The sequence below is a fragment of the Gossypium raimondii genome, chromosome 8, assembly GCF_025698545.1.
Source record: "Gossypium raimondii isolate GPD5lz chromosome 8, ASM2569854v1, whole genome shotgun sequence".
Classification (NCBI taxonomy): Eukaryota; Viridiplantae; Streptophyta; class Magnoliopsida; order Malvales; family Malvaceae; genus Gossypium; species Gossypium raimondii.
The window spans coordinates 50,232,838-50,238,379 of record NC_068572.1 but is presented as its reverse complement, the minus strand read 5'-3'; positions in this window follow the sequence as shown (position 1 = coordinate 50,238,379).

The window sequence follows — 5,542 nt, the reverse complement described above, 5'->3', positions numbered from 1 at the left end:
GTTAAAGAACTTCAAATTAAGAATCGTTAATTTTTCCTGAAACTACACTCACATATCTTCTTACCATAAAATTTTTAGAATTTTTGTTCAGCCAAATAGTACAGTTTATTGTTTAAAGTTTACCCTATTACGTAGTCCTGACAGTTCTAACCACTCTTCACTAAAATGTATTATCTAATTGTACAGAATTCAAATAGTGTTCTTGTTTGTTTATATTGAAAATATACTCATTAAGGATTCTAAAATATAAATTATAACTCATAATTATTTTTGTACAAATTTTAATGATTTTCAAAAATCAGAACAGGGATTCCGAAATCAATCCGTCCTTATCTCACTAAAATTCAAATATCTCAAAATATATAACTCTTTTGCTTTCTCTGTTTCTTTTATGTAAAAATAGACTCACTAAGCTTTCATTTCATATCTTATTCACTCTCTAATTCTATTTCTACCATTTTTGGTTATTTTTCAAATTCACATGATTGTTACTGTCCAAAACTATTTTGTTGCTAATTCTACTTTTTCATAATTTCACTTTTCCACTTTCAATCACTATTCAATTCAAAATTCACTTTGCCATTTTCAAGTCAATATTCAATTCAATTCCACACATATATTCATGATTCAATTACACTTAATCGTTACATGATCTCATGTATTTTCACTTAGTCAATTTCTCGATGAACACTTCAGAATAATAACAGATACATGGTGGATTCAGCACACAGCAACCACCCTTTGTAATCAATGATATCCGGTGGGATCAGCACATAGCAACCACCTTATAATTAATGATACCGATTCACATAGTAGCCTACACATAGTACTACAGATGTGACCATCACTATCCGATACACGTAGTAGCCTGCACATAGTACTACACACGTGATCGAAGCTATCAGGTACTCATAGTAGCCTGCACATAGTACTACACATGCGACCTATCATTCTGGTACACGTAGTAGCCTGCACATAGTACTACACACGTGACCATCACTTTCACTTTCACATATTGGCCTACTCACAGTTCGTGCCACACATGTGATCGTTTCTGTCACTTCATTTGTATCCCTGCTTATTCCAAAGGTTCAACTAGGAATTTCTCAGTTTTTCTCACTTTTCTTTTTCCCTAATCAAAGTCAATTCTTTATCTTTCTTGACTTATAATGACACATTTAACTTATTTAAAACTAAAATTTATCAAAACAGTCCTTGGCTCGAACTTTAGCAAAATTACAATTTTGCCCTTAAACTTTTGCATATTTACACTTTTGCCCCAAAGCTCGGAAATTAAACTTCATCTCTTATTCTTATGTTTTATGACATTCTGAACATTTTTCCCTTCTATTGCAACATCAAATTCCCACTCTAACACTTACTTATGAATATTAGGTATTTTTACCGATTATGTAGTTTTACTCGTTTTCACTTAAAATCGCTTAGTAAAAGTTGTTTAAAATAATTTATAGCTTCATATTCTACCATAAAACATCAAAATAAACATATTTCACCTATGGGTATTTTTCCAAATATAAACCCTAGGTTAAATTATTGCTAGAATAAGCTAAATCAAGTTACCAAGACTCCAAAAACATAAAGAACATTAAAAACGGGGTTAGAACGGACTTACAATCGAGCTTGGAAGCTTGAAAACCCTAACCATTTCTTTCCCCTTGCTAATTTCGGCCATGAGGTTGAAGATGATGATTTTTGGCCTATTTTGTCTTTTTAATACGTTTTAATTACCAAATACCCCTAACTTAAAAATTTCCTATTTCACTTATCTCATGTCCATTTTTGTCCAAAATTTAACCAATGGTATAATTACCATTTAAGGACCTCCAATTTAAAATTTCATAACAATTGGACACTTCTAACATGTAAAACTCAACGTTTGCACTTTTTACAATTTAGTCCTTTTGGTTAAATTGAGTGCCCAAATGTCGAATTTTTTTTTTGAATGAAATTTTCACAAAATCATTCCGTGAAATTGTAGACCATAAAAATATAATAAAAATAATTTTTTTCTCGTCGAATTTGTGGTCGCGAAACCACTGTTCCGACTAGGCCTAAAATCGGGCTGTTACATTTTCCACACATAAACCCTGATTTTTAACTTTATCAATCTCTGATTCATGATTCTGATTCTGATATGTTTGTTTTATTAAATTTGTGCTGCAGAGATGGGCAAACAGCCTTAGTAGCAATTTTTATTTTGATGCATGAGAGGTGATTTACATAAAGGAGTTATACATTTTAGAAACTTATTTAAATAAAAAGTAAATTGAATTGGTGGTTCAATCATGATTTCATAATATAAAATTATATTATAATGTTTGCAAAATTTTATAACTCAATTTTGGTCCTCCATAAAAATTAAATAAGGTCTTTCTTTCTTGATTTCAAAATCGAAAATTCATCAACAAATAAATTTTCCTAGTAGATAAACATCCTACAAAACATTTTAGATAAATATTCATCAATAAAATAACCCCTATACAGCGTCATTGGAGCTTATGGATATTCATGAGGCATGGTTAGATTCTTTTCAAAACATTGAATAGTCAATTTTTCAATTTTTTATGTTATATTCATCTATAACGGCTAGCAAGTGGCACATGTATACAATCAACTAGAAATTCTAAGCAATACCCAATGCTCTGAATCACACAATAACTTCACTAACTCAATAATCAAAAGCTACAGAGAACTAAGATCAATTAGATATTTACCCTCACACTCAAGAAATAATTAAAGACAAACTAATATATCATAAAATGCCTTAAATATAAATAGGGAACAAGTAAAAAGGTCCCCAAAGGACACACTTCAATGTTATCATATTACGTAATATTTTCTCCTTTATGTTATCATATTACGTAATATTTACTTTTATTTAAATAAGTTTCTAAAATGTAGTAGTTGATTGTATACATGTGCCACTTGCTAGCCGTTATAGATGAATATAACATAAAAAATTGAAAAATTGACTATTCAATGTTTTGAAAAGAATCTAACCATGCCTCATGAATATCCATAAGCTCCAGCGACGTTGCATAGGGGTTATTTTTATTGATGAATATTTATCTAAAATGTTTTGTAGGATGTTTATCTACTAGGAAAATTTATTTGTTGATGAATTTTCAGATTATGAAATCTGAAGAAAGAAAGACCTTATTTAATTTTTATGGAGGGACCAAAATTGAGTTATAAAATTTTGCAAACATTATAATATAATTTTATTATTGTACTACTTTTATAGCTTTCAAATTTTTATAAATTAAAGAATAATTATTTTTTTTCTATTTGTGAGGGAGGCAAAAATACTTGACAGCCTCTGTCGCCACCTCTGTTTTTATGTATCTAACTTTTTAATAAAAAATATACTTTATAATCAGTTCCATTGGGTTCCGTTTTGACAGCTAAGTATATATGCCCAAGAATATGCAATCTTTAATTAAAAAAATTTTGATTACGTGATACCAGAAAATAAATAAAATAATATATTTAAAACTAATCTTGATATGATTAATATTTTAACGAACTAACCATTGAATTCATCAATATACTTGTACTTGTCATGCATATAAAATTTTAAATTAATCTAAAATATTGTATATATTAATATTTATTGAAATCTTGGTACAAAGAAAGTAGCTTAATTTCTCAAAAATGATTAATGCAATTATAAATAGCTTGATATGTATGTATGCACTTTAGTCATGGTAACTTTTAGTCATATATGTGATCTTATGAAAATCTTGCATCTTTTTTGTAGTGATCAAATATTTGTGTCGCATTATTTTGTGTAGATGGATCGTAATCAAGATCAAAATACAATTGTCGGAGTCATGACTTCAGTTTTCGCTTTTGGGGCTCTTTGGATTAAAAAATTAAAAACTAGGAAGGAAATTGCTTCTCACCCTCATGTGAATCGAGATTATGAAAGAGAAAATTATATTAATAGTATTTTATATAGTGGTGACCAACATTGTATTGATGTGATAAGGATGAGACTGATCGCCTTTTTTAATTTGTGTGATATTCTTTGTAGGAATAACTTGTTACAATCAACTAAATCTGTGAATATTAGGAAGCAAGTAGTTATATTTTTACATATAATTGGTCATAATGTAAGGTTTCGAGTGATTGGATCTAGATATTATAGATCAACTGAGACAGTTCACCGTTACTTTAGGGTTGTATTGAGAGCTATTTTGAAATTGTATAAACTAGTTATTAGATTACCTGATGAGTCAACTCCTAGTGAAATCAGAAACAATCCAAGGTTTTATCTTTATTTTAAAGATTGTATTAGAGCATTAGATGGAACTCATATTCGTGCATCCGTTCCATTTAGCATTCAAGGAAGATTTTATAGCCGTAAAGGGGGGACGACACAAAATGTATTGGCTGTCATTACATTTGATTTGAAATTTTCCCATGTTCTAGCTGGTTGGGAAGGTAGTGCACATGATTCTCGTATTTTAAGTGATGCACTTTCACACCCAGGAGGATTAAGAATTCCGAAAGGTAATAATTAGCATTAAATACCAAATAGTTCTAGTAAGCTCATAATTTATTAGTATTAATTATGTTTTGTAAAATTGTAGGTAAATATTATCTTGCTGATGCTGGATATGGCATCCGAAATGGATATATTACCCCATATCGCGGTGTCCGATATCATTTAAAAGAGTTTAGTACTCAGGGGCCTAAAAATACAAATGAACTCTTTAATCGTCGTCATTCATCATTACGAATCACTATTGAACGTGTTTTTGGGATTTTGAAGAAACAGTTTCGTGTATTAGATGCTGAACCATTTTGGAATTTTCAAACTCAAGTAGATATAATTTTGGCTAGTTGTATCATTCATAATCATATAATGGGAGTTGATCCTAGTGATTTACTTAATCAAGGATTATACGAGGAAGAGTCTGATTTGATAATACCAACTCTTACGGAGCGAGAAGAAAGAGAAGAAGCAAGAGAATGGTCTGCTAAGATAGACGAAATTGCACAAACTATGTGGACTAATTATATTGTTAGAAATATTAGGTAGGTTTAAGGCTTAGGGTTATTATTTCTATGTTATGCATGTTTTAGTATTAAAATTGCTTTTTTTTTTCTTTTGTCAATGTTGGTTGGATAATGATATTGAAATTTTAGTTTGTTAGATTTTGAAATTATTATGTCTTGAATTTGTTAGTTATTGATTATGTTTTAAGCTGTTAGATATTCAATTTATTTTGTTTTAAGCTTCTTGGATATTGAAATGATTGACAATGACAATCATTAATGTAAAATGGGTAAGGGCAACAAAGAAGGGACCTCCAAGCAATTCAGGTGGACAAAACTGATGGAACATCTTTTTCTTGAAATTCTAGCAGAGGAGGCCCAGAGAGGAAATAAGTGTTATAATACTTTCAAAGCAGTTTCTATTAATCGAGTTGCCGAGCTATTTCTGAAAGATTTCAAGTCCAATGCGATGCGAAGCATGTGGAAAATCATTTGAGGACTGTAAAAAACCAGTGGC